The sequence below is a fragment of the Bombina bombina genome, chromosome 2, assembly GCF_027579735.1.
Source record: "Bombina bombina isolate aBomBom1 chromosome 2, aBomBom1.pri, whole genome shotgun sequence".
Classification (NCBI taxonomy): domain Eukaryota; kingdom Metazoa; phylum Chordata; class Amphibia; order Anura; family Bombinatoridae; genus Bombina; species Bombina bombina.
This window is the reverse complement of record NC_069500.1, coordinates 1,245,025,545-1,245,042,190: the sequence shown is the minus strand read 5'-3', so window position 1 is coordinate 1,245,042,190 and position 16,646 is coordinate 1,245,025,545. Positions and strand designations below refer to the sequence as shown.

The 16,646-nt window shown below is 36.3% G+C and overlaps 1 protein-coding gene across 4 annotated transcripts in view; it reads left to right on the top strand.

Moving 5' to 3' along the window:
• The window catches only part of N4BP2 (NEDD4 binding protein 2), a 462,788-nt gene that overhangs the window by 340,145 nt on the left and 105,997 nt on the right, over positions 1-16,646 (top strand). The window lies entirely within an intron of this gene.

Below are 16,646 nucleotides of genomic sequence, written 5' to 3'. Positions count from 1 at the left end.
GTATATGTCTCTAGCTATTTTAGCTAGAAGAGCTTTATGGCTTAAAACTTGGAATGCTGATATGTCTTCTAAGTCTACTCTGCTTTCCCTTTCTTTCCAGGGTAATAAATTATTTGGTTCTCAGTTGGATTCTATTATTTCAACTGTTACTGGAGGGAAAGGAACTTTTTTACCACAGGATAAAAAATCTAAAGGTAAATTCAGGTCTAATAATCGTTTTCGTTCCTTTCGTCACAACAAGGAACAGAAACCTGATCCTTCATCCTCAGGAGCGGTATCAGTTTGGAAACCATCTCCAGTCTGGAATAAATCCAAGCCTTCTAGAAAATCAACGCCAGCTTCTAAGTCCACATGAAGGTGCGGCCCTCATTCCAGCTCATCTGGTAGGGGGCAGATTACGTTATTTCAAAGAAATTTGGATCAAATCCGTTCACAATCTTTGGATTCAAAACATTGTTTCAGAAGGGTACAGAATTGGCTTCAAAATAAGACCTCCTGCAAATAGATTTTTTCTTTCCCGTGTCCCAGTAAATCCAGCGAAGGCTCAAGCATTTCTGAAATGTGTTTCAGATCTAGAGTTGGCTGGAGTAATTATGCCAGTTCCACCTCTGGAACGGGGGCTGGGGTTTTATTCAAATCTCTTCATTGTACCAAAGAAGGAGAATTCCTTCAGACCAGTTCTGGATCTAAAGATATTGAATCGTTATGTAAGGATACCAACATTCAAAATGGTAACTGTAAGGACTATCCTGCCTTTTGTTCAGCAAGGGCATTATATGTCTACAATAGATTTACAGGATGCATATCTTCATATTCCGATTCATCCAGATCACTTTCAGTTTCTGAGATTCTCTTTCCTAGACAAGCATTACCAGTTTGTGGCTCTACCGTTTGGTCTAGCAACAGCTCCAAGAATTTTTACAAAGGTTCTCGGTGCCCTTCTGTCTGTAATCAGAGAACAGGGTATTGTGGTATTTCCTTATTTGGACGATATCTTGGTACTTGCTCAGTCTTTACATTTAGCAGAATCTCATACGAATCGACTTGTGTTGTTTCTTCAAGATCATGGTTGGAGGATCAATTTACTAAAAAGTTCATTGATTCCTCAGACAAGGGTAACCTATTTGGGTTTCCAGATAGATTCAGTGTCCATGACTCTATCTTTGACAGACAAGAGACGTCTAAAATTGATATCAGCTTGTCGAAACCTTCAGTCACAATCATTCCCTTCGGTAGCCTTATGCATGGAAATTCTAGGTCTTATGACTGCTGCATCGGACGCGATCCCCTTTGCTCGTTTTCACATGCGACCTCTTCAGCTCTGTATGCTGAACCAATGGTGCAGGGATTACACAAAGATATCTCAATTAATATCTTTAAAGCCGATTGTACGACACTCTCTGACGTGGTGGACAGATCACCATCGTTTAATTCAGGGGGCTTCTTTTGTTCTTCCGACCTGGACTGTAATTTCAACAGATGCAAGTCTTACAGGTTGGGGAGCTGTGTGGGGGTCTCTGACGGCACAAGGGGTTTGAGAATCTCAGGAGGTGAGATTACCGATCAATATTTTGGAACTCCGTGCAATTTTCAGAGCTCTTCAGTCTTGGCCTCTTCTGAAGAGAGAATCGTTCATTTGTTTTCAGACAGACAATGTCACAACTGTAGCATACATCAATCATCAAGGAGGGACTCACAGTCCTCTAGCTATGAAAGAAGTATCTCGAATTCTGGTTTGGGCGGAATCCAGCTCCTGTCTAGTTTCTGCGGTTCATATCCCAGGTATAGACAATTGGGAAGCGGATTATCTCAGTCGCCAAACGTTGCATCCGGGCGAAAGGTCTCTTCACCCAGAGGTACTTCTGCAGATTGTTCAAATGTGGGGGCTTCCAGAAATAGATCTGATGGAGGGATCCTCAAGTGGAAGCAGTGGATGCATTGTCACTTCCTTGGAAGTATCATCCTGCCTATATCTTTCCGCCTCTAGTTCTTCTTCCAAGAGTGATCTTCAAAATTCTGAAGGAATGCTCGTTTGTTCTGCTGGTAGCACCAGCATGGCCTCACAGGTTTTGGTATGCGGATCTTGTCCGGATGGCTTCTTGCCAACCGTGGACTCTTCCGTTAAGGCCAGACCTTCTGTCTCAAGGTCCTTTTTTCCATCAGGATCTCAAATCCTTAAATTTAAAGGTATGGAGATTGAACGCTTGATTCTTAGTCAAAGAGGTTTCTCTGACTCTGTGATTAATACTATGTTACAGGCTCGTAAATCTGTATCTAGGGAGATATATTATAGAGTCTGGAAGACTTATATTTCTTGGTGTCTTTTTCATCATTTTTCCTGGCATTCTTTTAGAATTCCAAGAATTTTACAGTTTCTTCAGGATGGTTTGGATAAAGGTTTGTCTGCAAGTTCCTTGAAAGGACAAATCTCTGCTCTTTCTGTTCTTTTTCACAGAAAGATTGCTTATCTTCCTGATATTCATTGTTTTGTACAAGCTTTGGTGCGTATAAAACCTGTTATTAAGTCAATTTCTCCTCCTTGGAGTCTGAATTTGGTTCTGGGGGCTCTTCAAGCTCCTCCGTTTGAACCTATGCATTTATTGGACATTAAATTACTTTCTTGGAAAGTTTTGTTCCTTTTGGCCATCTCTTCTGCCAGAAGAGTTTCTCAATTATCTGCTCTTTCTTGTGAGTCTCCTTTTTTGATTTTTCATTAGGATAAGGCGGTGTTGCGAACTTCTTTTGAATTTTTACCTAAGGTTGTGAATTCCAACAACATTAGTAGAGAGATTGTGGTTCCTTCATTATGTCCTAATCCTAAGAATTCTAAGGAGAAATCATTGCATTCTTTGGATGTGGTTAGAGCTTTGAAATATTATGTTGAAGCTACTAAGACTTTCCGAAAGACTTCTAGTCTATTTGTTATCTTTTCCGGTTCTAGGAAAGGTCAGAAGGCCTCTGCCATTTCTTTGGCATCCTGGTTGAAATCTTTAATTCCTCATGCTTATGTCGAGTCGGGTAAAACTCCGCCTCAAAGGATTACAGCTCATTCTACTAGGTCAGTTTCTACTTCCTGGGCGTTTAGGAATGAAGCTTCGGTTGATCAGATTTGCAAAGCAGCAACTTGGTCCTCTTTGCATACTTTTACTAAATTCTACCATTTTGATGTGTTTTCTTCTTCTGAAGCAGTTTTTGGTAGAAAAGTACTTCAGGCAGCTATTTCAGTTTGAATCTTCTGCTTATGTTTTCATTTAAACTTTATTTTGGGTGTGGATTATTTTCAGCAGGAATTGGCTGTCTTTATTTTATCCCTCCCTCTCTAGTGACTCTTGCGTGGAGAGATCCACATCTTGGGTAGTCATTATCCCATACGTCACTAGCTCATGGACTCTTGCTAATTACATGAAAGAAAACATAATTTATGTAAGAACTTACCTGATAAATTCATTTCTTTCATATTAGCAAGAGTCCATGAGGCCCACCCCTTTTTTTGTGGTGGTTATGATTTTTTTGTATAAAGCACAATTATTCCAATTCCTTATTTTTTATGCTTTCACACTTTTTTCTTATCACCCCACTTCTTGGCTATGCGTTAAACTGATTTGTGGGTGTGGTGAGGGGTGTATTTATAGGCATTTTGAGGGTTGGGAAACTTTGCCCCTCCTGGTAGGAATGTATATCCCATACGTCACTAGCTCATGGACTCTTGCTAATATGAAAGAAATGAATTTATCAGGTAAGTTCTTACATAAATTATGTTTTTTTTATGTTTTCGCACTTTTGTCTTATCACCCCACTTCTTGGCTATGCGTTAAACTGATTTGTGGGTGTGGTGAGGGGTGTATTTATAGGCATTTTGAGGTTTGGGAAACTTTGCCCTCCTGGTAGGAATGTATATCCCATACGTCACTAGCTCATGGACTCTTGCTAATATGAAAGAAATGAATTTATCAGGTAAGTTCTTACATAAATTATCTTATTCCTTAAATGACAATCCTCCTCTTAGCCTTTTACCCAACAAATATATTCCTTATCTTTAAAAAGATATATGGTAAATGTTTCACATTTATTCATTAAACATATGTTTCTCTTGTAAGGTGTATCCAGTCCACGGATCATCCATTACTTGTGGGATATTCTCCTTCCCAACAGGAAGTTGCAAGAGGACACCCACAGCAGAGCTGCTATATAGCTCCTCCCCTAACTGCCATATCCAGTCATTCTCTTGCAACTCTCAACAAAGATGGAGGTAGTAAGAGGAGAGTGGTAAAATATATAGTTAGTTTTTTCTTCAATCAAAAGTTTGTTATTTTCAAATAGTACCGGAGTTGTACTATTTTATCTCAGGCAGTATTTAGAAGAAGAATCTGCCTGCATTTTCTATGATCTTAGCAGCTTGTAACTAAGATCCACTGCTGTTCTCACATATGTCTGAGGAGTGAGGTAACTTCAGAGGGAGAATGGCGTGCAGGTTATCCTGCTATTGAGGTATGTGCAGTTTTAAGTTTTTCTAGGGACTAGAAAATGCTGCTGGTACCTGATTAATGTAAGTTAAGCCTAAAAACAGTGATTTAATAGCGACTTGTATCAGGCTTACTACCAGAGATATATACTCTGATAATATGGCAATATAAAACGTTTGCTGGCATGTTTAATCGTTTTTATATATGCTTTGGTGATAAAACTTATTGGGGCCTAGTTTTTTCCACATGGCTGGCTTGATTTTTGCCTAGAAACAGTTTCCTGAGGCTTTCCACTGTTGTAGTATGAGTGGGAGGGGCCTATTTTAGCGCTTTTTTGCGCAGTTAAAATTACATTCAGCTTCCCTCAGCAGTCCCCTGCATGCTATAGGACATCTCTGAAGGGCTCTAAAGGCTTCAAAAGTCATTTATTGAGGAAGGTAGGGCCACAGCTGAGCTGTTGCAGTTGTGACTGTTTAAAAAACGTTTATTTCGTTTTTTTGATCCGTTTTTTTGCATTAAGGGGTTAATCATCCATTTGCAAGTGGGTGCAATGCTCTGCTAACCTATTACATACACTGTAAAAATTTCGTTTGATTTACTGCTTTTTTTCACTTTTTTTCAAATTGACAAAATTTGTTTCTCTTAAAGGCACAGTACCGTTTTTTATATTTGCTTGTTAACTTGATGTAAAGTGTTTTCCAAGCTTGCTAGTCTCATTGCTAGTCTGTACAAACATGTCTGACATAGAGGAAACTCCTTGTTCATTATGTTTAAAAGCCATGGTGGAACCCCATATGAGAATGTGTACTAAATGTATTGATTTCACTTTAAACAATAAAGATCAGCCTTTGTCTTTAAAAAATGTATCACCAGAGGATTCTGACGAGGGGGAAGTTATGCCGACTAACTCTCCCCACGTGTCAGATCCTTTGACTCCCGCTCAAGGGACTCACGCTCAAATGGCGCCAAGTACAGCAAGGACGCCCATAGCGATTACTTTACAAGACATGGCGGCAGTCATGGATAATACACTGTCAGCGGTATTAGCCAGACTACCTGAATTTAGAGGAAAGCGTGATAGCTCTGGTGTTAGGCGTAATACAGAGCATACAGACGCTTTAAGAGCCATGTCTGATACTGCCTCACAATATGCAGAAGCTGAGGAAGGAGAGTTTCAGTCTGTGGGTGATATCTCTGATTCGGGGAAACCTGATTCTGATATTTCTACTTTTAAATTTAAGCTTGAGAACCTCCGTGTTTTGCTTAGGGAGGTTTTAGCTGCTCTGAATGACTGTGACACAATTGCAGTGCCAGAGAAATTGTGTAGACTAGATAAATACTTTGCAGTGCCGGTGTGTACTGAGGTTTTTCCAATACCTAAAAGGTTTACAGAAATTATTAATAAAGAGTGGGATAGACCCGGTGTGCCGTTTTCCCCCCCTCCTATTTTTAGAAAAATGTTTCCCATAGACGCCACCACACGGGACTTATGGCAAACGGTCCCTAAGGTGAAGGGAGCAGTTTCTACTTTAGCAAAGCGTACTACTATCCCTGTCGAGGACAGTTGTGCTTTTTCAGATCCTATGGATAAAAAATTAGAGGGTTACCTTAAGAAAATGTTTATTCAACAAGGTTTTATCCTGCAGCCCCTTGCATGCATTGCTCCTGTCACTGCTGCTGCGGCGGCATTCTGGTTTGAGTCTCTGGAAGAGGCTTTACAGACAACTACTCCATTGGAGGACATACTTAACAAGCTTAGAGCACTTAAGCTAGCTAATTATTTTGTTTCTGATGCCATTGTTCATTTGACTAAACTAACGGCTAAGAATTCTGGATTGGCCATCCAGGCGCGTAGGGCGCTATGGCTCATATCTTGGTCAGCTGACGTGACTTCAAAATCTAAACTACTTAACATTCCCTTCAAGGGGCAGACCCTATTCGGGCCTGGTTTGAAGGAAATTATTGCTGACATTACTGGAGGCAAGGGTCATACCCTTCCTCAGGACAGGTCCAAATCAAGGGCCAAACAGTCTAATTTTCGTGCCTTTCGAAACTTCAAGGCAAGTGCAGCATCAACTTCCTCTGCTACAAAACAAGAGGGAACTTTTGCTCAGTCCAAGACGGCCTGGAAACCTAACCAGTCCTGGAACAAAGGCAAGCAGGCCAAAAAGCCTGCTGCTGCCTCTAAGACAGCATGAAGGAATGGCCCCTTATCCGGTAACGGATCTAGTAGGGGGCAGACTTTCTCTCTTCGCCCAGGCGTGGGCAAGAGATGTTCAGGATCCCTGGGCGTTGGAGATTATATCTCAGGGGTATCTTCTGGACTTCAAGGCTTCTCCTCCACAAGGGAGATTTCACCTTTCACGATTATCTGTCAACCAGATAAAGAAAGAGGCATTCTTACACTGTGTGCAAGACCTCCTAGTTACGGGAGTGATCCATCCAGTTCCAAAGGAGGAACAGGGACGGGGATTTTACTCAAAACTGTTTGTGGTTCCCAAAAAAGAGAGAACCTTCAGACCAATCTTGGATCTAAAGATCTTAAACAAATTCCTCAGAGTTCCATCATTAAAAATGGAAACTATTCGGACCATCCTACCTATGATCCAGGAGGGTCAATATTTCACTACGGTGGATCTAAAGGATGCTTACCTTCACATTCCGATACACAAAGATCATCATCGGTTCCTAAGGTTTGCCTTTCTGTACAGGCATTACCAGTTTGTGGCTCTTCCCTTCGGGTTAGCTACAGCCCCAAGAATTTTTACAAAGGTTCTGGGGTCGCTTCTGGCGGTCCTAAGGCCGCGGGGCATAGCAGTGGCCCCTTATCTAGACGACATCCTGATACAGGCGTCAAATTTCCAAATTGCCAAGTCCCATACGGACATAGTTCTGGCATTTCTGAGGTCGCATGGGTGGAAAGTGAACGAGGAAAAGAGTTATCTGTCCCCACTCACAAGAGTCTCCTTCCTAGGGACTCTGATAGATACTGTAGAAATGAAAATTTACCTGACGGAGTCCAGGTTATCAAAACTTCTAAATTCTTGCCGTGTTCTACATCCTATTCCACGCCCTTCGGTGGCTCAGTGCATGGAGGTAATCGGCTTAATGGTAGCGGCAATGGACATAGTTCCGTTTGCGCACCTACATCTCAGACCACTTCAACTATGCATGCTCAGTCAGTGGAATGGGGATTAAACAGATTTGTCCCCTCTACTAAATCTGGATCAAGAGACCATAGATTCTCTTCTCTGATGGCTATCTCGGGTCCATCTGTCCAAAGGTATGACCTTTCGCAGGCCAGATTGGACAATTGTAACGACAGATGCCAGCCTTCTAGGTTGGGGTGCAGTCTGGAACTCCCTGAAGGCTCAGTGGTGGAATAACTCCTCCCAATAAATATTCTTGAATTGAGGGCAATATTCAATGCTCTTCAGGCTTAACAACCCTGAGGGTCATCAGATTTCAGTCGGACAACATCACGACTGTGGCTTACATCAACCATCAAGGGGGAACAAGGAGTTCCTTAGCTATGTTAGAAGTCTCCAAAATAATTCGCTGGGCAGAGAAACACTCTTGCTACCTATCAGCGATCCATATCCCAGGTGTAGAGAACTGGGGGGCGGAATTTCGAAGTCGTCAGACTTTTCATCCGGGGGAGTGGGAGCTCCATCCGGAGGTGTTTGCTCAATTGATTCATCGTTGGGGCAAACCAGAACTGGATCTCATGGCGTCTCGCCAGAACGCCAAGCTTCCACCATTTCCTCTGCTCCCTCGACTGATTGCCAAAATCAAGCAGGAGAGAGCATCAGTGATTTTGATAGCGCCTGCGTGGCCACGCAGGACCTGGTATGCAGACCTAGTGGACATGTCATCCTTTCCACCTTGGACTCTGCCTTTGAGACGAGACCTTCTACTTCAAGGTCCTTTCAATCATCCAAATCTAATTTCTCTGAGACTGACTGCATGGAGATTGAACGCTTGATTTTATCAAAGCGTGGCTTCTCCGAGTCTGTCATTGATACCTTAATACAGGCACGAAAGCCTGTTACCAGGAAAATCTACCATAAGATATGGCGTAAATATCTTTATTGGTGTGAATCCAAGAGTTACTCATGGAGTAAGATTAGGATTCCCAGGATATTATCTTTTCTCCAAGAGGGTTTGGAGAAAGGATTATCAGCTAGTTCTTTGAAGGGACAGATCTCTGCTCTGTCTATTCTTTTGCACAAGCGTCTGGCGGATGTTCCAGACGTTCAGGCGTTTTGTCAGGCGTTGGTTAGAATCAAGCCTGTGTTTAAACCTGTTGCTCCCCCATGGAGCTTAAATTTGGTTCTTAAAGTTCTTCAAGGGGTTCCGTTTGAACCTCTTCATTCTATAGATATCAAGCTTTTATCTTGGAAAGTTCTTTTTTTGATGGCTATTTCCTCGGCTCGTAGAGTCTCCGAGTTATCTGCTTTACAATGTGATTCTCCTTATCTGATCTTCCATGCAGATAAGGTAGTTCTGCGTACAAAACCTGGGTTTTTGCCTAAGGTGGTATCTACTAGGAATATCAATCAAGAGATTGTTGTTCCTTCATTGTGTCCTAATCCTTCTTCAAAGAAGGAACGTCTTTTACATAATCTGGACGTGGTTCGTGCTTTAAAGTTTTACTTACAAGCTACTAAAGATTTTTTTTGGACAGAGAAGAGGTCAGAAGGCTTCGGCAACCTCTCTTTCTTTTTGGCTAAGAAGCATAATCCGCTTAGCCTATGAGACTGCTGGACAGCAGCCTCCTGAAAGGATTACAGCTCATTCTACTAGAGCTGTGGCTTCCACTTGGGCCTTTAAAAATTAGGCTTCTGTTGAACAGATTTGCAAGGCGGCGACTTGGTCTTCGCTTCATACTTTTTCCAAATTCTACAAATTTGATACTTTTGCTTCTTTGGAGTACCTGCCTTGTCCCTCCCTTCATGCGTGTACTTTAGCTTTGATATTGGTATCCCACAAGTAATGGATGATCTGTGGATTGGATACACCTTACAAGAGAAAACACAATTTATGCTTACCTGATAAATTTATTTCTCTTGTGGTGTATCCAGTCCACGGCCCGCCCTGTCATTTTAAGGCAGGTCAAAATTTTAGATTAAACTACAGTCACCACTGCACCCTATGGTTTCTCCTTTCTCGGCTTGTTTCGGTCGAATGACTGGATATGGCAGTTAGGATAGGAGCTATATAGCAGCTCTGCTGTGGGTGTCCTCTTGCAACTTCCTGTTGGGAAGGAGAATATCCCACAAGTAATGGATGATCCATGGACTGTATACACCACAAGAGAAATAAATTTATCAGGTAAGCATAAATTGTGTTTTTTTTAAATTGAGTTCATTTGTGTGCCATATTGTTCAGTTATTAATTTGTGTCTTATTGATTTAAAGGGACATTGTACTATAAAGCTTTTCTTACCTTTATTTTAATTATCCATTTTACTTGCTGTAGTGTAATAAATAGTTAAAGGGACAGTACACTGTAAAATAGTTTTTCCATTAGTAGTATATGGACGGAGGTTATGTCAAACTAATTTTGACAGGTGGACACGCCCCTAACCCCGCCCCCTTTCTACTCCCACTTTCACGCCCCTTTTTAATATCAATTTGATATAAAATTGATATAAAAAGTTTATTTTGATATAAATTTTATATTAAATTAATATAAAATTGATATAAAAATTGATATAAAAAGTTGATTTTGATATAAATTTGATATTAAATTGATATTAAAAAAGTGTTTTTAATACGAATTTGATATTAAATTGATATGCATATTTATTAGGATTGGGAATTAAAAGGTTGTAAGACATGTATTGTTGATATTTTGATTTATAAAAATATTATAAAAAGTTTAATGTTATTTAATTATAAAATCTGTAAATTACACTTTTGATATTGTATTCTATTAAAATATTAGGAGGTTTTAAAAAGGGAGATAAAAGTATAATTTTGATAATGTTTATTAACATTTGTTATAATATTTCTGTGAATGCAAATATTACTGTGTCCTCATGCCAGCACACTCTGAACAAGCTGCTTATATCTTGCAATGTTAAGTCATTGATTAAAATAAATAAACAGGCATCTTTACACATGACCAGTCCCTGCTAAGCATAACATGTTACATTAAACTTTTAGCTACATTTCTGTAGCAAGGGGTTGCTATGAAAAAGGATATAAAATGTAAAATGTTTGAACAAGCTGCTTATATCTCGCAATGTTGTCATTGATTAAAATAAATAAACAGGCATCTTTACACATGACGAGTCGCATTAAACTCCTCCATACATTTGCTGTAGCAAGATAATGTCATTAAAATATGTTATAAAATCTAGTTGATTAAAATGGTATTTGCAACACAGCCAAAAAAAAAATTCACACAGGTTTACACAAGGTTAACTTATTGATCACAAAATAAACATTCAGAAACATAACTTTATATAACCTTAAATTAGCAGCTTGCTATTCACACACATTTACACAAGATTAGCTCCCTGCTAATAACACGTCGGCAAAGTGTTATCTTTTTTTTAAAAAAAAATAGTGACCTTAAACTTTTACCTATATTTATGTAGCATGGCAATTTCATAAAAATGTTATAAATGTACTTGCTATTGATATTGTTTTTAATATCAAATTCATATCAGAATCCTTATACAACTTATACTTGGTTACACATTAACTTTGTGGGTGTGAAACTTAAAATTTGGCCTTCTGGCTCATACAGTTTCAAAGTACAAGTAACTCAAAGTATAATGGAGCAGTTTCATCACGATGTTGCTTATCAACAACAGTATCCAACGGTAAGCTATGTTATTTTTTTATTTATATTTATAAAAATATGTATATTAATTATGATTTAACAGTGAAATATTTCCTAACTTTATTAGGCTAGCAACATGCAACACAGTTTTGAAGAAACTAAACTATTTATATTTTAAAAAAATGTTTCTAAATATTTTCTAGCCTTATTTTAAAAACAAGACAAAACTTCTAATTTTTTATTTTAGGCTAACAACATGCAACAGAAAGCAAATTCTCAATTATCTTTTTAAATTAACTTTATACCCACAAAACAAAAATAAACATTTATACATCACAAATACAAATAAGCATAATGCAAACATCTTAATAAAATGATTAACTTACCATATTATTTTATTTTGAACTCACATATCTGTACACAGCTGATGAAGCAATTTAAAACAAATACAGATACACAAATACAATATTTTTTAAAACATTGCATTTACTACTTCTGACCTCATTTCTGTAACAACAACATAATTTCATCTATACATATTGCTGTGTTAAGTAAAACGGTGGGGGTGGGTGAGGGTGGTTGTGGGCGTGAAACTTTAAAATCGCTGTCCCTTACCTTTTGGTGTGAGTATATAAGTTATGCTATTCATTCTAAACTGTCTTTTATAATAATTAATTCTAAACTTTTAAACTAAGTAATGTTATCTTAGCTTAATAAAAAAATAAATACATCTCTTATAGAATTATTTTTTTCTATCTTATTTTAAAAACCTCTCTTTTTACCACCCCTGCTTGGATGACAATATGTGTACCAACAAACTCTTTTATACTTTTTATTGTAACGTGTTACACTAAGTAATTAAGCTTAACTTATATTAATGAAACTAATGTTACCATCAGTTTACACAGTTTACAACAGCAATGTGTTTTCATTGTGACCACTTAATATAGTTAGTGATTTTTAACCTCTCATACTAATAATATATCACTTAATGCACTTGTTGGCTATATCAGATGAGTCTATTTTCATCTTGTTTACTACGGACAAACTTTTATTTCCCGAAAACACATTTTGGCTATCTTCTCTCTCAAAACACGTCCACTCCCTTACTATTTCCCATTCCCCATTCATCAACCATATAAATAGTAGATTTAAACAGTATGGGCTGTTTTATGAAGCTGGGGATGCAGCTTTGGACCTTTGTGACCCTGCAACATCTAGTTAAGAAGCAAAAGTCTTAAGAAGCTGCACATGAACAAAGTTACCAGGCAACGAAAGCTGACCACCCCATGCTAGCAACCAGTAAACTCTCTTAATTATAACTAGACTTAAGCCCAGCTCTACAGAATTCTGCAATACTATACAAACTATAATAATAATCCTTCTCAGGAGTCACCATTCATGGTTAAAACAATAGATTAGGACTCTGTATGTTAAAAGTGTAGGACATTTTACCTAACGTATAAAGGAAAATATAAACAACTTACTTATTTAGTTAAAATCTGCATAGACGTTTACCCCAAATTATTTAAGTTATTTAGGATTTGTTATGTTTGTTAAGTTTTCAAAAAGACAGACTTGTTTAAACTTCAGAGTTGCAAACACATTTATTAACAAATTATAAGATTGAGTGCAAATCATACGATTCACATAAGTAGATGTACGTATATTATTGGTAATGAATATATATATATATATATATATATATATATATATATACATATAGTTATACACAGAGCAACATACATTAGATTTCCTTCCAATTTTTATTTACATACAGTTACACACAAATTTACAACTGCTACAAATAAAACTAGGGATTTTAAGTATATGAAGTATGTCACTGAAATAAATGTATGGACATAAATATGTATATAATATACTAAAAATACATAGAGACTTGTATCAACATAAGTACTTACAAATACAGTTAAAACTGTCATAAACTTGCACAATTGGGTCATACATTAACTTAAGTACCATCCCATATAAATACTTATATATAAATTATATCTGAACAATACACTTACATACATACATCATTTTAAATTTACATATCAATCACAAATATAAAAGCACACAAAAACACAGTTCACTCTTTACCTTGTGTACAAATGCATTTAAACACAAACTACCATCAAACACCCATACCACAACATTAAAGGGACAGTTCACCCCCAAAAATTCTCCCCTTTAAATTATTCCCAATGATCCTTTTTACCTGCTAGAGTGTTTTAAATTGGTTACACGTAGCTCCTTTACTCCTATTTCAGCATTTGAAATAGCTGATTTAGCCTGTGGTATAGCCACCTATACTGAACATATTAATACTGGAGTATAGGCTATTGAATAACCTAAGTAAACACAGTCAGCAGAAGAGATTATACTCTCAGTGGGATGCAGGATAGTTAAGTAATAAAATTATCATTTTCCATTGTTCTCTCTATGTATTGAGCTTTGGTGTTCCAGCCAAATAAAAGATAAGGAAGCAAGTTTGTTTATACAAACTTAGAACATAATGAGATCTGATATCACCTTTAAGTTCACCCCGTTGTAATAGGCTGTGGTTTCAAAGCACAAAATCAGCTACTTCATATACACAAATAAGCATGAAAATGCAATTTCTCAAATATTTTATACTCTGCAGTTGGTATAACAAGTCATTTAAAATACATTAATTGAAAAACAATTTTACAGTGTACTGTCCCTTTAATGTACAGTTGACTTATAGATTTAAATAAGACTATCTATATATATATATATATACCTATCTGTTTAAAATAATATGTTTAGTCTAACATTATGTGAAATCAACAGTAGGTATAAAAAGATATATATAAACACACAGACTTGAAGTACACAGAAAATTATGTCACAGGCGGGGGTGCCCATGCCTCTCCCCATATTAGTAGCCAAAAGGATATGTAGTAAAGTTATATGATAACACCCTTACTTAATAAATGTATGTTTGTGATTTAAGATAATAAAAATAATTAAATATGCATAATAATGAAATAAGATGACATGAGTTAACAGCAAATCGTCTATTAAAGTATATGGGATATATAATATTTAACTTTAGATTAGCAAATTTATAATAATAATAAATAGCTAAATGTGTTTAGCCGTACTTTTATAGAGGTCTCATTTATCATTTGGCATGCTATATGCAGGCACACACAACATGCATATTATAATGCATACATTTACTCTATATCATATTTATATATTTTAAACAAGATTCATATTTTGTTTAATTTGTAATAAATCAAATGGGTGCAGAAGATTTTTAATTTTAATTTTTTAGATATTTGTATACTTGATATATTTCTGTAACATTTTAGTATGTGCCCCACTATATATAGTAACATCACTCTTTATAAGGCTGCTATGTTCAACTGAGTCTATAAAATAGGATAATGTTAGATTAATAATATCAGTTCTAGTTCATATGTGTCTCTGTTACTGAAATAATTATAGTAACAAAGTTAACCTAAATATATTTCTTACAGAAGATTCCATTTCAAGCTTCAGATAACACAAAGAACATATTTATTACATATTTACTTCTAAACATAATACATTATTTATATTTCTGTTCTAGAAAATAACAGTGGTAATTAAGATCAACTGCATTGAATATCTTTACTGGTAACAATCTAAGTTTAATACCTGGCTTATACATTTTAGTTTGAAATGACTACTTTTTAGCAGTTTTCTTGCATTGGTTTGTATTTATTCTAAGCACATGTTTATTGTTTGTCTTTGTACTAGATGCATAATAGTGTCATCGCTTTATGTATTGAATCGGAAATGTAAAGAGTGCTCCACTAACATAAACCCCACCCAAACTATAATCTAAGAAAAAAAATGTTGCTGGGCTGCCCATTAGTCTGTTGTTGACACTTGATAGCCAACACCCTGCATTAGCCACAAGAAAAAAACAACAACTAGATGTACATGAAGTAGCAGCCTAAACCAATACTTTGTCAATATATGTAGCTTTCATTTCATCAGTCTTCATCAGCAAGGTAATGCTACACGTCACTTTTATGTTGTTTAAGAAAGTTTGTTAAGAATTATTAGATAATTAAAAGTAGATCTCTATGTTTTTAAAATATTTTCTTAATGAAAAATAATGTTTTAATATAAAAACTATGGAACGTGGTACAGATAACTACACAAAAAAAACCAAAAAAAAATGTTTTAGTTATTCAAGTAATGATATCAATTTAAAAAGGATACTACTTGATTTTCGGATACATTGCGACTGCCAAATACATTAACATGTTTGCTGTTCATACTAGTAACCATACTACTCTTTTAACCTTGCAATCTCCCTTTATAATATTTACATAGATTAACTTAAATTCAAAATAGTAATATTTTATTGTATAAAAGTATACATGGAAACATTTAAAACTCAAGAGATGGCACGCTAACTTGGGACAAGGTAAAGAACTTTCCAGAATATGTCTGGCTCTTCTATAGTGGTGAGTAAATAGCTGATCCCAAAACACAGAGATTTGACAAGAGATTGAAGAAATTTTAAATTTCTCTGGCAATGGCAAGTGGTATTTAGTTATCCCATTCATTTTAAAATAAAATAAATGGTAACACTTCATGAAATAATCTAAATAAAATGTTGATGGTATTGTAGGTGCGCAAGCAGAAGTTTTCAATATACCTAGTTTCTCTGTAATAATTCATTCTTACGATCAAGCCCCTGGAAAGAAAAGGGATAGCACAATCTGCCCTAGATACTCTACAGCGTTTTCTAATTACTAGATGGTCCTTTGTAAATTATGGAGTTAAAATACCAAATGCTCCAGTTGAAATTATTTGCGTTTCTCACATTTTGAAGGCTCTAGAATTACTCATTCTTTGATATTAGATCTATTAAATTTTGCACAACCCTTAAGAAATAATGTAATATATAATTGAAAATGAGAATCTAGTTTTTTCCTCTAAGACATTAAAGTTAATCCATCTTTAATATTGCCTTAAATGAATAAATTAACATTTAATTTAAAATATTTTTTCTTTTACCATAAAATAGGTATATCCAGTTGCCTTAAGTGCGATATGTGGAAACTTGTAATTTTCTATACTTCTATTTTAAGAAAAGAAAAAACTATACAATTGATACAACTCATAACACTTACACCAAGTCCAAAATTGATTTTTTTGTACTAATTATACGAGCCAAATGTATTTGACAAGTATCTGGATTCCTGATAAATAGTACTTTATATTTGTAGTTAGTTTTCTTCTAAAGTAATGCTGATGTATTAAGGAACACTAGTGTGTTAAAGTTTCCCCAACACTAGACTAATTATACATGTCTGTTCATTTAAGAAGTGAAAGACAAACTTAATCACCATTTTG